This window comes from Chiloscyllium punctatum, chromosome 3 (genome assembly GCF_047496795.1).
Source record: "Chiloscyllium punctatum isolate Juve2018m chromosome 3, sChiPun1.3, whole genome shotgun sequence".
NCBI classification, from domain to species: domain Eukaryota; kingdom Metazoa; phylum Chordata; class Chondrichthyes; order Orectolobiformes; family Hemiscylliidae; genus Chiloscyllium; species Chiloscyllium punctatum.
This window is the reverse complement of record NC_092741.1, coordinates 74,557,236-74,576,512: the sequence shown is the minus strand read 5'-3', so window position 1 is coordinate 74,576,512 and position 19,277 is coordinate 74,557,236. Positions and strand designations below refer to the sequence as shown.

General features: G+C 41.7%; 1 protein-coding gene across 2 annotated transcripts in view; it reads right to left on the bottom strand.

The window, feature by feature from the left end:
* The window catches only part of bach2b (BTB and CNC homology 1, basic leucine zipper transcription factor 2b), a 275,648-nt gene that overhangs the window by 185,205 nt on the left and 71,166 nt on the right, over positions 1-19,277 (bottom strand). Inside the window, exon 1 of one of the 2 annotated variants that reach the window (XM_072555137.1) lies at positions 10,606-10,625. The exons of the other annotated variant lie outside the window; for it this stretch is intronic. The gene's annotated coding sequence lies outside the window, so the exon portion shown is untranslated. Of the gene's footprint in view, positions 1-10,605; positions 10,626-19,277 lie in introns of those variants that run through there. 2 annotated transcript variants of the gene reach the window in all.

The following is a 19,277-nucleotide window of genomic DNA, read 5'->3' as shown; positions in this document are numbered from 1 at the left end:
CAGCGCTGTACAGGCCCTTCGGCCCTCGATGCTGCGCTGCCCTGTTATACTAATCTGAAGCCCATCCCACCTACACTATTCCATGTACGTCCGTATGCCTGTCCAATGACGACTTAAATGCACTTAAACTTGGCGACTCTATTACAGGCAAAGCATTCCGTACCCTTACTACTGTCTGAGTAAAGAAGTATAAGAAGTACTACGCATGAAAAATCGCTATGAAGTAAACTGAAACCTTTCCTTCTATGAACCTACCTCTCATAACATTGCATCCAAATGTCTTTGAGATGCTACTTCAGTTCAATGATAATTTGAGATAATCATCAAACTTACCATCAAAAAGCTCCTTATGGTATCTGTCTAAATTTACTGATACCTTACACCTATTTGGATTATACTAATGAGCTTTATTTTCAAGTAACACATTAAGTATTTAGCTTATCTAAATAACTTGGGTCATGGTCCAAGGCATCATACTCGTCATTAGAGAGACAATTGATCTCAGCCTGGAGGGGGGTTACTCCACATCAAACACGACAGGTGATAAGGCAGACCAAGCTACTTCGGCAAGGACATGCTATTGTCACTATTCTTAACCCTACACCAGCCATCTAGCCAATCTGAGCTAATCAGCCCTTCCTTAAATAACCTAATATTTTACATAGTTCAACAAGGATCCTCCATATTTTTCCCTTTCCTTTTAACTCATTCCCTCATTATTATTCTTGTTGATTCTATGTTTATCTAATATTTGTACATTCCTTTTTTGTACCTTGAGGTACTCTATTTTAACAAAATCACTATTGTGCCTTTGAGGGTATAATTTAGGCTAAAACTATACAGGAGATGTGAAACTCCATCCTTACAAGGGTTGCATTGCCAAACAAACAACTGTAAATGTAGCTTACTTGTGTTCTGAACAATTATAGAATCTGTCCCTGAACTTACCAAGTGCCATAACCTTAGCAGATTTGCATTCCGCTGTTTGAGTTATATATCAGTGTTTCTCATACATTAGTTGCTTCACTGCATTGCCTGAACATTGACAAGTGAAAAGATTAACTGTGCTTTCAGACATCCTTTTTGAGTCATTCTGTGCTAATTCCCTTTATGTTATTTTTATAGAGACAAAAATAATAATAAACATATTAATTGACCATTTCATTTTACAATTATTCTCAATAAACTGTTCAATTGTTTCAGGTTACATTTTCTTTACCATATCGCTGAATTGCTCTGAATTGTAAAATGTTCTGCTCCATCTTACATACCTATTTTTATGCTGATTACTGAGGTACAGCACAGATTAAATCAGATTTTTAAAAATAAAAATCTTGTGTATCGCATTTTTCTGATCACCTCCTGCGGCATGATGCAATCACTGCTGATGTCGCTACTACAACAGATGAGTGCAAACATTCAACAGACATAACTCATTGGCTTTTGGTGATAAGAAATACCTGACTTTGTCCTGTTTGTTGTCTAAGTTCATAAGGTTCATCTATTCTATTCCATTCACTGATTTGCTCTATTGCATTTCTGCATCGTCAGTAAACCAGTTAAGCCAAAATTACTTACTTCTGTCAGAATGGTCATATCTGCACATTAACAAATTGGTCCTAATTTGAAATCAAAAAACCAATCATTCAACAAATCACGGGTTATGTCCTTTTCAAAATTTTACTGGCTGATTTTCAAGAAACATCTCTTAATCTTGAAGGTACTTTTCATCAAGTCCAAGCAGTTTATTGTCAGTACTCAACTCTTGCTTGTTTAATGCACTGTATTTGACTAATTGGTTGGCACAAGTATACGATGTGCTTTAGGTAAAATATTCCTTATAACTAAAATTATGCTATGCAAAGAACAGGTCTTCATATTTTTGTTGTTTTTAAAACTGTGGACTGAAACAAGAAAAAACTATTTTAGAGCTAGTGTTTTGCAATTATTGCTGTATGTTTTCAAAATCAAGTAACCCAACACTCATGGCAAGAAGAAAGTGAGGACTGTGGAGATCAGAGAAAAGAGTGTGGTGCTGGAAAAGCACAGCAGGTTAGGCAGCATCCGAGGAGCAGGAGAATCAATGTTTCAGGCATAAGCCCTTCATCAGGAATGAGGTTTGTGGGCTGGGGGGCTGAGAGATAAATGGGAGTGGGTTGGGCTGGGGGCGGGGGGGGGGGTTGGGAAGGTAGCTAAGAACACAATAGGTAGATGAAGGTAAGGGAGATGGTGTTAGGTCAGAGAGGAGGGTGGAGTGGATAGATGGGAAAGACGATACACAGTTCAAGAGGGTGGTGCCCAGTTGGAGGCTTGGGACTGGGATAAGGTAGGGAGAAGGGAGGGGAGGAAACTAGTGAAATCCACATTAATTCCATGTGGCTGCAGGGTCCCAAGGTGGAAGATGAGGCATTCGTCCTCCAGGGTAGTTAGGGTTTGGTAATGGAGGAGACCCAGGACCTGCATGTCCTTTGTGGAGTGGGAGGGGGAGTTCAAGTGTTCAGCCACATTACAGTGGGATTGGTTGCTGCAGGTGTCTCACAGATGTTCTCTGAAATGATCCGCAAGTTGGCATCCCGTCTCCCCGATGTAGAGGAGATCACATTGGGTGCAACAGATACAGGAGATGACATTGGTGGAAAAACAGGTAAATTTCTGTCAGATGTGAAAGGATCTTTTGGGGCCTTTGACAGAGGTGAGGGGGCTGGTGTGAGCACATGTTTTGCACTTCTTGTGGTGGGAAGAGAAGGTGCCGAGAGTGGGGTGTGGGCTGGTGAGAGGTGTGGATCTGACAAGGGAGTCACGGAGGAAATGGTCTATCCGAAACGCTGATAGGGGTGGGGAGGCGGGGGGAATATATCCATAGTGGTGGAGTCTGTTTGGAGGTGGTGGAAGTGGTGGAGCATGATGCGATGTATACGGAGGTTGGTGGGGTGGAAGGTGAGGATCGTGGCGGGGGTGGGGGGGGTGGTTCCTATCCTTGTTGCATTGGGAGGAGTGGGGTTCAAGGGTGGAGGTGCGGGAAATGGAGGAGATGCGCTGGAGGGCATCGTCAAACACATATGAGGAACAATTGCAGTCTTTGTAGAAGGAGGCTGTCTCAAATTTTCTATGGTGGAATTTGTCATCTTGGGAACAGGTGCGGCAGACACGGAGGGGTTGGGAATAAGGGATGGTGTTTTTACAGGAGGCAGGGTAGGAGGAGGTGTAGTCCAGGTAGCGGTGGGAGTCGGTGGGTTTGTAGTAGATGTCCATGGTTAGTCGGTCGCCGGAGATGGAGAGGTCCAGGAAGGGGAGGAGGTGTTCAAGATGGTCCAGGTAAATTTGAGGTCGGGTTGAAAGCTGTGAGTGAAGTTAATGAACTGTTCAACCTCCTCCTGGGAGCACGAGGCAGTGCTGATACAGTCACTGAAGTAGCGGAGGAACAGGTGGTAGGGGGTGGGGGGGGGTTGCGGGTGTATCAGGAGAAGATGGAGCGTTCCATGTATCCGACAAAGAGATAGGCATAGCTGGGTCACATGCAAGTGTCCATGGCTATCCTTTTGGTTTGGAGGAAGTGGAAGGATTGGAAGGAAAAGTTGTTGAGGGTGAGCACCAGTTCAACCAGGTGGATGAGGGTGTCAGTGGAATGGTACCAGTTGGGACAGTGTGAAAGGAAGAAACAGAGGGCTTGGAGTCTTTGTCATGGTGGTTAGATGTATAAAGGGATTGGATGTCCATGGTGAAGATCAGGCGTGGCGGGCCAGGGAAACAAAAGTCTTAGAGGAGGTGGGTAGTGTCCCGAACATAGGTGGAGAGTTCCTGGACTAAGAGGGAGAGGACAGCATCAAGGTATGCGGGACAGGAACAGGCGAAGATAATAGGTCGACCGGGGAAGTCAGGTTTGTGAATCTTGGGTAGGAGGTAGAATCGGGCGGTGCCAGTCATGCTAACTGGCAACAGAAATTATTTTTTACGAAATTGGCATATTTGCTTTTGTTTCAACTAAGGTTCCTGAGTGGCACAGCAACTCAATGCAGGGAGCAACTAAAGTACACTGGCCAGGAAAATTCAGATTTAATCCCCACTTCTTGTTGAGCCAACTTGATTCAAAAAGAAGGATACTAACGGGGTCTACCACCATTCCATTATACAGTATATTACAGGGGAGAAGAGGTGTCGTAATTTGTGATTGTTATGAATACGCATGGTGTTGAATGTTATGAAAATTGTTCTTGATTATGATAGCATATTAACACCCATTAACACTTAAGTCGAGGCCTCCAGATGAATAACGGCTGGCATTCTGGAAACTACACCACAGCAAGAAAACAAAAGAAGAAACAAAGAAAGAAGGAGAAAATTTGACTACAAAGAATATTATGCGAACAATCAAATTTTACTGAGTAATGTGTTTATTTTGGAGAAAGTTATACACTTATTTTCTACCTTGGGGCATTATGTTCTTGTAAGCATATGGACATTGTTATAATCTCATTTGCAAATGAGTGCACAGGAGTTACCACTAGGCCACAACATGTAATTCATGGCTCTGAGCTAACTGTTAACACAAGGTAATAGGTTACTTTTTAACACTGTTTTTACACATATATTCTGAGTATTGATTTGAATGATTCATTGTTCATTATTAGATGCTGAAAGGATGTTTCTCTTGGCGGGGCAGATGAGGTTGAGGGACACAGTTTAAAAACAAAGGGTCTCTCATTAAAATGGAGATGAAGAGGTTTTTTTCTTCTTCTCTCATAAGATTATGGATTTTTGGAACACTCTTGACAGCAGCGGTGGGGGCAGGCAGGGGGGGGGGGGGGGGGGGGGTCATTGAATACTTTTGAGGCAGGGGTATTTAGATGCTTAACTAACAAGTTGGTCAAATGTTATCCGAAATAGACAGGAACATGGATGTGAAGATACTATCAAATCAGCAATGATCTTACTAAATGGCATAGCAGGCTTGAAGGGACAAATAGCCTGCTCCTAATTCATGTATTTGCATGGACTTCTGCATGCATTGTCGCTCTGTGCTGGTAACCATATTTTATTGCCCTCACAAGCCTTTCTTCATGTGTTCATCCTCAGAAATGATATTAATGAATCAGATATTATTTTATGCAAACACATACATTAAATCTTTTAAGGCTGCATTTTTTCTGCTTCTGTCAAATAAATTTTCACATGTATATTTCTGTAATTTTTCAATACTAAATTTTATAATAGAACATACTAGGAAAGAAATCATCTGGCCATTAAAAGCTCAAATAATGGATCTCATAGTTTTCTAAACAAATATATCACTACCCTGAGGGCTGAATAGTCACAATATTTTGTGTGCATATTTAATATTCCATTACCCCACCTCCAATGGCTTTCACTGAACATAAAATTGACTCCACTTCAAAGTTATCCTGTGCAAAAAGAATATTAGAATTAAAACTGGTAACAGACAGACTGTCTGGATGGATAGTCTCACAAAATGGATGAAAACACATACCTTTGGACACTCCTCGTCCCAAAGATACCTTTTTGCTCAACTTCTATTGCTTCCCTTAGCAAATCAGCTACTTTGAATTAACAAATTCAAAAAATGCTCTTGTGGCTTTTATGTTTGCCTCGTTTTAAAATAGTATTGCCCTACCCTTACAGTCACATTAACAGTACAACCAATATTTGATGAACAGACAAGCAGTAATAATTTCTAGAGTGTTTTATACTTGGAATTCCAAAAGGTTTCACATTAAATTCCACACAAAGGGTTACTAATTAAGCTTAAACCTGTGTGAAGACAAAATGCAGATTGTATTTCCACCTGGCCTCATATCCACGCTTGGCTGAAAGCCCAGACTAACAAATTCATTAGCGTAGCAGGGACTCTGCTTTGACAAATGAAGCGAATTATTGACACTGCCTGATTGACATCCTTAAGTGATTATAACAAGATGTTTCAGCAATCTTTCATCAACATCTCAGTATTTACTTGGGCAGAGATAAAGAGATTTGAAGTACTTGAAGCTGCCATTGTTGATATGTTAATGATTGACATTTTTCTAGATTGTGGAAACAGCAGTTTCTTTTTCAAGACCATTTCTGAGTTGGTGTTTTCTCAGCAGTTCCACTCTTGCCATTGTTACACCCGTATGTGGCTCATTAGTTATGTACATAGTGTTGGGTAAATAGGTATGAAAGGGAACTTGATATCCAGGGAAGAAAAAAAGCTTTAAAAAGTAATACATGAGTTATGAAGGAGAGTATGACAGGCCATGGGGAATAAGCTGGAATGGAGGGTATGAGAGTCCATGGAAAGTAGGGATTGGGGTGGGGGTGATGGAGGGCCTAAAATGATAAGAGGGGTGAGGACTAGTGGCTTAACTGACTTTACTGCAAATGGAATGAGCACCAGGGAGCCAAAGAGGCCCTTCTAACCAGTCCATTTCAGTCCCACATATGCAGCCTGACTTGCTGAGCTTTTTTCAGCAATTTCTGTTTCCATTCCAATACCTGGCTGCTTAGGATTTATTGCCTGCCACTTTAACACACCATCCCGTCCTTTCGCCAACATCTCTGACTCAGGCTTGCTACAGTGCTCCAGCAAAGCTCAGCACATGCTGGAAGAACAGCACCTCATTTACTGCTTGGGGTCCCTGCAGTCTTCTTGACTCAATGTCCAGTTCACCAAATTTAGGGTTTGAGCTCTTCCATGTCCTTACCCCAACCCCCACACACCATGATCTGCTATTACACACAACTCATTGTTAGTCATTAACAGTCCCCATTAATAGCTATTCGCCCTCCTAATTAGAACTTTATCTACTCCTTTGTCTGTCCAACTGTTCTTCTCTCTCTTTGGCCTCTATCCCCACCTATGATTTACTCCTTACCCCCTCCCCCACCCGACCTTCTGCATATACTGTAAACAGACATTTTCCTTGCTACCATCAGTTCTGAGGAAAGGTCACTGGACCCAAAATGTTAACTCTGATTTCTCTCCACAGATGCTGCCAGAAATGCTGAGCTTTTCCAGAATATTCCAACAAAAAATATCTGTTTTGTTGCTTAGGATTTGTGTTTGGGACATGGAATCACAGCTCTTCTCCCTCTTAAAAAAAGTCCTGGCAAGAAATATTTGTGCAGCCACACACTTTATACCAGGTAGGAAAATTTCAGTCACCAATATAACAGAACAGAATGGGATTTTCACTAACTGGAAAGCACCTCCCCTATTACCATAATAAACATATTTGTCAACCTCAGTACAGTTATTCATCTTAATTGAAACAAAACAATGGGTGTAAATTAATTTGACATTTGAATTAATATTGACTATTTTTAATTTGAAATATGCCTTTTAAAATGCTCCCTAAATACGTTTCCTGCCCCGTAGTGGTTTACCTTCTCCTTGCCTTATTCTCCCAAATGATGTTTTCAAATCAAATCTTCACTTCAGCCCCACCTCTGCTGTAAACTAGACATTACCTTATACAAGTATGAATCTGCTGCATTCTTCCGTCTAGCTGCTATTGAGTGGATTTTCTCTGCTCCTCACACTGCCAGAGTATGTTTTTATGTACATGATCTCACATGACTCAACAGATCCATCTCGAGTAGATCAGGCCAAGTTCGCAGGAAGGAAGAGAACGGTTACTTTGTAAGGAGACCTGAAGCAAAGCCCTTTCACTGGTCAAAATTACCCACTTGTCAGTACTGATGGATTTGGCTAAAAATAAAAGGAAACGGGCCGAGAAAAGCAGATGAATGAGTTCAGCAGTTCCTTAAATAGGCCATGCCACTGCTCCGGCTCAAAAGCAATGATTTCTGCTTGCATAGCTACTGAGACAAAGGTAACAATCACACCACAACAATGAAGATGTAAATGTGATTGCATGAAACTTATTGAAGTCAAACAGTACTAAATGCAATAGTTAACATGAGGCATAGGAAGAAAACAACTAATTAATAATAAAGTCTATGGGATTAGAGAAATTTAACAAAATTAAACACACCTTTGAAATCACAACTACTGCACTGTGTTCCAATGAAAATTAAGCATATGATCCACTTGTGTGTACACAACTCAAAATCCTGACATCAACCAAAGAGCAATGAAATGTGATGCAAGGATTACAATCCCAGATCTGCAAACACTTTTTTTCCTCTTAGAAACATATAACATATGTTTGGCTTTTCTACAGGCCATACGGGTGTTTCAGGATACCATCTGGTTCCTATATGCAATGATAACTGTACTTCCCACAGCAGCAATAAAATCTTGGCATGATTATTCCTCTAATTCCTATGCTCCCACAGCAAACCTCACCTCATCTAATATGCAACTCTAAATATTTTTTGTCTTAATTACTCAAGGCACCTTTCTAACAAATGCTAGAGAGTATAAAGAGGAGAACTACAGGAGGAAGAATATAAACTCACATGCAATTTCAAAATAAGTGCAACACATCACATGTCAACCTTTTAAAAATAAGCAACACCAATATTTTATTTCTCAAATCACTGTCGCAGAGTGTTAGTCACCGCAAAACATGAAGGTCCTCAAAAAATTGAGATGTTTTATCGCAGGCAACAAGACATTCTCAAAACTAAATACATAGGCTGTAGAGATTTATGTGCATTAAATATGGGGAGGTATAGTGCTTACTCATTATATGCACAACTACTTTCCTTTTAAAACCTTACACAGTAAAAATGCACACAACTACAGCAATTCACCCAGCAATCTTAGATAAAGATAAATTCCCAACATACAATTAACTGAACAGCATTTTAAATCATTTTACTGAAATTCAATAATTCTAGAGAGTTAAACACCATAAAATCAAATTATTTAAAATCCTAGTTGCTGCTGAAAGTACAAATTAACTATTGTACCAAGTGAGCTCATAGCCCAAATCATCTATCAACCCCATGACTTTAATTATACAGGGAGGATCCTGGGTAAAGACAGGATTTTGAACTCGGAGGCTTTTGGTTTATATGATAAGAGTTGTGAATTTCTCAGATATCAAGGAATTTGCAGAACAGCTTTAGTGTACGGAGTGTGACTTATTATAATTTAATATCGCTCATTAGGTGAAAAATACATGGAGAAAGTACAATGTGGAAACAGACACTACAGCCCAGTAGGAGATTTTGGTATTTACCATTTACATAAGCAAATAGTTCCAATCACACTTATCCATCCTATTTTCATAAAATTTCATCCTCAAGGCCCAAAGTAATCTTGAAAGTTATTTTTTCTATAAATCAGTCTGTCACTTTGCATCGTTTTTTAAAGTGGATCCATTCTTTGCCCATTTAATAGTTATTTGGGTCAAAACTTGGTGCTGTGGCTCATAGTAAGACAGACAGCAGATAATGTTATAAACACCAAGAACATAATCCAATCACAATTATGTTAATGAAGTGGTTAATTGTGTCACTTTACGGTCAGCAGGGTTAACTGATTAATGTTTATAGCTTTTTTTGTAATCAAGATGTTCAGATGTGTAATGATATACCTCTGGAACAGGTAGGATTTGAACCTAGTACTTGTACATCAGAGGTAGGGACATCATCACTGTTCCACAGCGCCCTAATGCATAGTTATCTTCTGGTCAATTACAGACTAATTACATGTAGAACAATCCTGAGTCAATGAGAAACTATTTCCGTTGCCAGTGGGGTATTCCTGTTAACTGTCAGATGTCTGGAGACTCCAACTTGTCCTAAAACTCGAGGAAATCATAAGATTCCTACACCAAGTAACAGTTCCCCACAGCATCACCCTCATTAACTTGCTGGCACCAAAATGCAACAGAATGTATGACTTTAAAATGGAAATTCAGGGTAGAATCAAATGTGGTTATGGCAAGATTTGTGGCAGAATTGGACAAGAAGTTTGCATAGACCCATCCCAATCCATTTTTTTAATACTTTTGCTGAATGCCAAGTTGAGTTTCCTATTTGTAACAAGATTATAACTTGTTTTAAAGCTTATTACCAGCTCAGTTTGCCTCATTAATATTTTACCAATACTTCATATTTTACCAATCGTGTTGAACAAGCAAGACGTGAAGACATGTATCACTTCTGCACCCTCTCCAGTCACATTCTTCCTATAGTGTGGCAACTTCACACAGTACCCCAGCTGTGGCCTAACTAATGTTATACACAATTCCATCATAACCTCCTTACCTTTATTAGTCAAGGCATTGAATACAAGGATAAGTGTACCATATGCCTTCTTCACAACCATATTGACTTGTCCTGTGATCCTTGAGAATCTATGGAAATACATAGATTTCCATATGGTGTATTCATCATATACTCCCTTACCTTGCTAGTCCTCCCAAAATGCATCACCTCACACATTTTAGAATTAAATTTCATTTTTCACCGTTAAGCTCAATGGACCAACCCATCAGTATCACATTCATCCTCAATATTTACCACACCCCAATTTCACATCATCTGCGAACTTACTGACTCATACCGCCTACGTATGTCTAGATCCAGATATGTTTTGTAAATATTACATCAGACTCTAATGAATGCAATGGAAAGCGAAATGGTTGATACAGGTTTGGGATGAGAAGGGAGTTAGAGCACAACAGGTACTACCTTTGACTGCAATGCGTTGGTCACGCAGCCAGTGTGACACCTTCAACAGGTTGGTGTGCATGCTATGACTGAGGCTGTGGTGCAGCAAATGACAGGATTCCTGAAGGTATAGTTCTGGAGCTTGTAGCAGTCTGGGGATAAGGGAACAATCAGTATAGTTCAGACAAAAAGTATGTCACACTACCCTGAGGTGCTGTGCTCTGTACTACTGGAGGTGATGTGATAAATGCAAAAGAGCTGGGGGAACATGAGCAATCATCTGAGGAAAATGATAAGGAAGTTGGACTAGAAGAAGTAGTCCTTAAAATTGACAGCTCAGCTGCAACAGGCACTACAAGGTAGATAAAACCTCATTGACATCCACTTCCAGTAGATGAGAGCTGGGTACAGAAAACCTCATGGCATATCAAGATCAAGATGCCAGTATTTGTTTTCCGTTGTGATAGCAATCTGCAACCTATATTTGTTACCTTTGTGATCGCTCATGTTATTTGTCAATAAAAGCTCAGTCTTGGACTTGTCTGATTTTTGCCTTACATGGTAGACCCCTACTAGAGAATGACAAGATGGGACTGACTAGTGGGCAATGAGGAAAGAGTTGCAGCAACTCAGAGAAGGTGTCTAGATGGGATGCATCTAAGGAGAAAGTGAGGACTGCAGATGTTGGAGGTCAGAGTCAAAAGGAAAAACATCACAGGTCAGGCAGCATCCAAGGAGCAGGACAGTCGACATTTCGGGTATTACCATTTCACCTAAGGACAGGTTAATTGTGCAGGATGATGGTTAAACTGAGAATACGGTGACGGAATAGGGTTGTACGTGCGAGGGAGTGCAACTTCCACAGCTATGTGCTGTGTGCAATGTTGATTTGTGGATACCATGCTATAATGCTGTGAGTGAATAGCAATGCCAGATTTCTGACACTTGGTCAAGGTGCACAGTGGCCTTTGAAAGGTAGTGTGGGTGCAAAGAATACCAGTCTTTTAGCAGATACCCGCTGATTAGCAAGTTGTTCTGCAAACAGCATGTGGTAAGATGGACCACTATCAGACTTGAGAAATGTTATAGTGGTGTAGAACGTAGTTAATGAGGTATCGTTGGTAAGACAGGGCAAGAAATCTGGCGACAAGGATCCCTTCAAAAAAAACTCAATGTAATTTCCACTTAGCTAAAAAAAAGTGATTACTGACAACTGCCTGCTCCAACCCTGCTGGATCTCTAACCCATTATCTTCTTTTCAAGTATGAAGTTGTCTCCCCAGGTTCAATGTCATTAAAATGTAACTAGTATACAGGTAAATTTATGAAAGAAAGGTAAATAGGTAATAGGTTTATTTTCGGGCAGGGCTTGCATATCTAGAATTTTAATTTACCATCTGTTATAAGACCATAAGACACAGGACCAGAAGCAGACCATTCAGTCCACTGAGTCTGCTCTACCGTTCAATGAGATCATGGCTGGTCTGATAACCTTCAACTCGACTTTCCTGTCTTTTCCACAAAACCTTTGATTCCCTTACTGTTTAAAACTCTGTATACCTCATTTTGCTCTCATTATCAAAATAAAGCCTCAAACTTTACTTAATGAAAAGTTTCCAGCTTCCTTTCTTAACCTTTGTACATTGGGGTTAACGTAATAATGAACCGAAACCTGTAACCCATTCCAAAAGATGAAAGAGTTAATAGCAATCTAGGTTTGTTCAATATATTGTAGCAGTTTCTGGATTAGTGGTGCTGGAAGAGCACAGGAGTTCAGGCAGCATCCAAGGAGCAGCAAAATCGATGTTTCGGGCAAAAGCCCTTCATCAGGAATAAAGGCAGAGAGCCTGAAGCGTGGAGAGATACGCTAGAGGAGGGTGGGAGTGGGGAGAAAGTAGCATAGAGTACAATAGGTGAGTGGGGGAGGGGGTGAATGTGATAGGTCAGGGAGGAGAGGGTGGAGTGGATAGGTGGAAAAGGAGATGGGCAGGGAGGACAAGTCCGGACAAGTCATGGGGACAGTGCTGAGCTGGAAGGTTGGAACTAGGGTGAGGTGGGGGAAGGGGAAATGAGGAAACTGGTGAAGTCCACATTGATGCCCTGGGGTTGAAGTGTTCCGAGGCGGAAGATGAGGCGTTCTTCCTGCAGGCGTCTGGTGGTGAGGGAGCGGCGGTAAAGGAGGCCCAGGACCTCCATGTCCTCGGCAGAGTGGGAGGGGGAGTTGAAATGTTGGGCCACGGGGCAGTGTGGTTGATTGGTGGGGGTGTCCTGGAGATGTTCCCTAAAGCGGTCTGCTAGGAGGGGCCCAGTCTCCCCAATGTAGAGGAGACCGCATCGGGAGCAACGGATACAATAAATGATATTAGTGGATGTGCAGGTAAAACTTTGATGGATGTGGAAGGCTCGTTTAGGGCCTTGGATAGAGGTGAGGGGGGAGGTGTGGGCGCGGTGCAGGGGAAGGGGTGGGGCTGAGGGCGGAGGTGTGGGATGTGGACGAGATGCATTGGAGGGCATCTTTAACCACGTGGGAAGGGAAATTGCGGTCTCTAAAGAAGGAGGCTATCTGGTGTGTTCTGTGGTGGAACTGGTCCTCCCGGGAGCAGATACAGCGGAGGAGGAGGAATTGGGAATACGGGATGGCATTTTTGCAAGAAGTAGGGTGGAAAGAGGTGTAATCCAGGTAGCTGTGGGAGTCGATGGATTTGTAAAAAATGTCAGTGTCAAGTCGGTCATCGTTAATGGAGATGGAGAGGTCCAGGAAGAGGAGGGAGGTGTCCGAGATGGTCCAGGTAAATTTAAGGTCAGGGTGGAATGTGTTGGTGAAGTTGATGAATTGCTCAACCTCCTCGTGGGAGCACGAGGTGGCGCCAATGCAGTCATCAATGTAGCGGAGGAAGAGGTGGGGAGTGGTGCCGGTGTAATTATGGCAGATCAACTGTTCTACATAGCCAACAAAGAGACAGGCATAGCTGGGGCCCATACGTGTGCCCATGGCTACCCCTTTGGTCTGGAGGAAGTGGGAATTGTTTTTACCTATTGTATCAGTTGCAAGACACTATGATCTTTTGCTATAAATTTTATGTCTTATGATCCTGCTCCACAGCTATCTGATGAAGAAGCACTGCTCCAAAAGCTTGCACTTCCAAATAAACCTGTTGGACTTTAACCCGGTGTTGTGTGATTTTTAACTTTGTGCACCCCAGTCCAACACTGGCACCGCCATATCATTTGTACATTGGGATAATTTGATTACAGAAGTCCCATCATTACCGACACCAGAGTCTAAAATGTAAAACAATCAAGGGTTTTTAATTGTCAAGTAGGTAACAAAGCATTTCAATTCAAGAATGAAGCACGTTTACTCTATCTTAAGACAGAACTTACTTCTGATATGGTGCACTACCTTATCTGATGAACTTGCAACTTCTAACAGCAGCAGGCTTTATAGAGTAATAACAAGAAAGAAAAAAAAAGCTTGCTATATACTGGTAGGTTGTATAGAAACTCTCAGGTGTGTTTGGGGAATGGTTTGTCTGAACAGTTAAATACAGTCAAGCTCTCAATGCCATACATTAAAACATTAAATATTAAACTTCATCATGCAGAAGCATTTTTTCAGACTCTCTGCTCACCCCATAACAAAATTCACTGAACTATTTAGTAAATTTAAAAGACTTACAATATAAAGTCAAATATGAGAAAAGACCAAAATAAAAGTACTGCAGATACTGTCTACTGAAAGTACGACTGAAAGTAGTGCTGGAGAAAGTCAGCAGGTTTGGCAGTGTCTGAGGAGAGAGAAACAGAGTTCAGGTTTAAAGTCCAATATGACTCTACTTTGGAACTGAAGGGAGCTGGAAAGATGTTAGTATTTACATGTCTAAATACTATCACTTGTCCAACCCCTTCAGTTCTACAAGACAGCCATACTGCACTCAAAACTCTTTGTTTCTGACTACATAAATGATGTCACACCTGCTGAGTTTCTCCAAAGCATTCAGTTTTTACGATGAAGAAAAGACTCATCATCACATTATTGCTCATCTTCTTACAACCTAAATTCAGAAAGCCTCTCATCCAAATGTCTAACTGCCTGTTATCTTTAACTCCACTACCCCCCTTGGCAAAATCTATATTTTTAACCATTCAAGTATAGTATCACTGAGACCTGATTGTGGTATATGCACTATCACTCCCTTTCTTTTAGATTCTCATCACTTTGTCACAGTGAGTTCACTTTACAGTTGGAATTATCTGTGTTCCTGTGCTCACAACTGAATAAATTACACATGACTTTCAGTGCATCATGACCAAAACTGCATACAGTGATTCCAACTCAGCACAACCTCCTCTCGATATATACTCCTCTGTTTCAGCTTTGTGTTTTAACAATAGTTCAGCCTTTCAATTCTTTCTCAACTGTCTCAGCTGGAAGTAACAAATCTACCGCTACTCTTAGGTTTTCTTTCAACCTTGTGCTGAAGATATTCCCTTCTTTACCTATCCTACTATTTAAGTGTGATAGTACTTTGCAGCTGAGCCAATGGATTGCAAATTCAAGTTCTCCTCCAGAGAATGTGGGCATAATGTGTGAGCTAACACTTCTGCACAGCTCTGGTAAATTGTCACATTGACAGAGGTGGCATCTACTTGAACTGCAGCCCCTGTCTTCTCAGGTGGTTGCAAAGGATTCTAAGGCACTGCTTCAGAGAAAAGCAGGGGCACCTTGCCTCACTCTCAACCAATACCACTGTCTGGTCATCATCACCGTGATTGTAGTTTGTGGGACCAAATTGTGTACAAATACTCCACATTAAATAATTACTAAATTTTAAATATACTTTAAATCACCTCTGAGATGCTTTGCGATGTCCTATGGTAATGAAAGGTAATACTTAAGTGCAAGTCTTTCTTGTCCAATCCCCTGGAATCCCATGTTTCATTAATTTACGACTTTAATTAAAAGGCCGATATAAAAACCTTCTTGCATCACTTCCAAAACTAAAATAAAATCATGATTCGGAGATGCTGGTGTTGGACTGGGGTGTACAAAGTTAAAAATCACACAACACCAGGTTATAGTCCAACAGGTTTAATTGGAAGCACTCGCTTTCATCACCACCTGATAAAGGAGTGGTGCTCCGAAAGATAGTGCTTCCAATTAAACCTGTTGGACTATAACCTAGTGTTGTGAGATTTTTAAAAATAAAATCAGTCCTACTATCCACCAAATGTTTAACATTTTCAGGTGAAGTGAAAGAGAAGTGAAAGAGAAAGGTAGTCCCATCCTTTTTAATTCATACTAGCAATTTCTTTATAAATTATTGAGGATTGCTGTACATAAACTTTTCAAGATCAATCTTTATCAGCAATTATGTTGGGTTATCAAGTCAAAGAGATATGTAGCATGGAAACCGATCCTTAAGTCCAACTCATCCATGCTGATTTGATGTCATAAATTAATCTAATTCCATTTGCCAGCATTTTGGTTAATGTGCTTATGTATGTTATAGAGTTGTACAGCACAGAAAGAGGCCCTTCAGTCCAACTCGTCCATGCCTACCAGATATTCAAAAATGATTTAGTTCCACTTACAATCATAGAGTCACAGAGTTGTACAGCATGGAAACAGATCCTTCGGTCCAACTCGTCCACATTGACCAGATATCTGAAATTAATCTAGTTCCATTTTCCAGCATTTAGTCCATAGCCTGGCTCAACCCATCCATTCCCAACTGTGCACTTCAGGCTGATGGCTTTTTTATCCATCATATTGACCATTCAGCATCCTCGAGTAAGACAAAGGGTGGACAAAGGGTTGCTTTTTAATCAACAACTTGTGGTACACTGACATTGCAGCCACTGCTCCCCAAACCTTGAATTCCTCACATTCAAATGCTGCCCCTTCCATCTACCACAGGAATTTACTGCTGCAATACTAACTGCCATGTACATACTTCCACAAACAACAGTTGAGGTAGCTCTGGATGCGCTGTACTCCACTACTAACACCCTAGAGATGGAACAACCCGAGGCCCTGTTTATTGTAACTGGCAACTTCAATTAAGCCAGTCTTCGGAAGGTGTTGCCCAAGTACCACCAGAACATTACCTACCCCACCAGGGGCCCAAACATTTTAGACCACTGTGACACCACTGCTGAAAGATGCCTCCACCATCATTTCGGGAACTTTAACCACAATGTTGTGTTTCTTCTTCCGGCTTACAAGCAAAAGGTCAAGCAGGAGACCCCCTCGCAGATACAGGTCCAATGCTAGTTGGAGGAGGTAGGGGATCAACTCCGGTGCTGTCTGGAATCGGCTGATTGGGCCATGTTCAAACAATCCACAGGTACCTTGGACGAGTATGCCACCACCGTCACAGACTTTATCAGCATATGGATGCAGGACTGCATACCGAGGAAGTCAATCCAAGCGTTCCCCAACAGGAAACCCTGGATGAATCAGGACATATAGAACCTGCCAAAAACCAGGCATGAGGCCTTCAGATCAGGCGACTCACTCAAACATAAGGAATCCAAGTATGACCTTCGCAGAACCATTAAGACAGCCAAGGGCCAATACCAATCCAAACTAGAGACCTAGACAGACACCTGGCAACTATGACAAGGACTAAATGACATCACAGGTTCTAAAAAGAGACTGTGCAAGATAGCAGACGATGACACATTCCTCCCAGATCGTCTCAATGCCTTCTATGCTCGCTTTGAACAGAATTTCAGCAGAGAGGTAACATCTCTTCCGACAAGGCCTGATGAGCCTTTCCCAACAGTTACTGCATCAGAGGTCAGATCAGTGTTCCTTCATGTGAATCCAAGGAAAGCGATGGGTCCAAACAGAGTACCAGGCCGCGCATTCAGCTTGCACAGATCAACTGGCAGAGGTCTTCTTGGACATAGTCAACCTTTCCCTGCAGCAGGTCACTGTCCCTGCCAGTTTTAAGAGAGCCAACATCATCCCATAAAAAGGCTTATACAGCAAGGCCCAGTGACTACCGCCCAACGGCCCTAACTTTGGTGGCCAAGAAGTGCTTTGAAAGGCAGGTCATGGCATTAATCAACTCCAGCCTCCCCACTACTCTTGACACACTCCAATTTGCCTATCGGACCAAGAGATCTACATCAGATGCCACATCACTTGCCCTTCACTCCTCCCAAGAACATCTTGACACCAAGAACAGCTACGTAAGAATCCTACTCACTGACAGTGCAGCCTTCAACACTATTATCCCCACGAGACTGATTACTGAACTTTGTGATCTCAGACTAAGTCCCACTCTCCACATTTGGATCCTTGGTTTCCTGACCCACAGGCCACAATCAGTGAAGATTGAGGACAATATTTCATCCTCACTAACACTCAACACTGGAGCCCCCCTGGGGTGCTTACTCAGCCCCCTACTGTACTCACTGTATACCTATAACTGTATGGCCAAATACCAGACTAATGGCATTTACAAGTTCACTGATGATACCACCATAGTCGGTCGAATCTCAGGTGGAGATGAAACAGATTACAGACAGGAGGCAGAAGACGTGGAAAAATGGGAATAACCTAGCTCTCATTGCCGGCAAAACCAAGAACTCATTATTGACTTTCGGTGGGATGTTACTCATGCCCCACTACACATTAACAGCACAGAGGTGGAACAAGTGGAGATTGTCAAACTCCTGGGAGGGTCATCCGCAACAAGCTTTCTTGAACTCTTCATGTGGACGCACTGGCTACAAAGGCCCAACAACGTCTCTTCTTCCTCAGGCAGCTGAGGAAATTTGGCATGACGGTGAATACCCTTGCCAACCTTTATAGGTACGCCATCAAGAGCATTCTGTCTGGATGTATCACTACCTGGTAAGGCAACTGTACTATTCAAGATTGAAGACGGTTACAGAGAATGGTGAACTCGGCCCAGACAATCTCAAACCTCCCATCTATAGAATCCACATACCAGGCCCGCTGTCACAGAAAGGCCGCCAGCATTTTCAAAGATCTATCCCACCCTGGTAATGTTTTTCTACAAGGCCTACCATGGCCTGAACACATGCATCAGCTGGTTTCAAAACAGTTTTTACCCTACTGTTGTTAGAATACTGAATGAACTCTCAAACTCTTAATATTCACCTGTACCTGTGTTTTTTTGTTTTTGCTGCTGTTTACCTTTTACTTACTTATCTACTGAACTATGCTACTTAACTATGGAGTCTGCTTGTATTGCTTGCAAGACAAGCTTTTCACTGTGCCTTGTTACATGGGACAATAAATTCAATTCAATTCAATATCCCACTAAATGTATTCATGTACCCATCCAAATGCCTTTTAAGTACCAGTCTCTACCACTTCCTCTGATTTTATTCCATATATGCATCTCTACAGTGAAAATGTTGCTCCTTACGTATTTTTTAATTTTCCCCTCTCACCTAAACCTCTACCCTCTAGTTTTGGACTTCCTTGTTCTGGGGCAAAGACCTTGGCTATCCATGCCCCTCATGATTTTATAAACTTCTATAAGGTTACCTTTCAGCCTCCGATGCTCCATGGAAAATAGTCCCAGCCTTTTCAGCCTCTCCCAATAAGCCTCAAGCCTTCCAACCCTGTTAACATCATTGGAAATCTTTTCTGAATCATTTCAATTTTAACAATACCTTTCCTGTAGCAGCGAGACCAGAATTGAATGC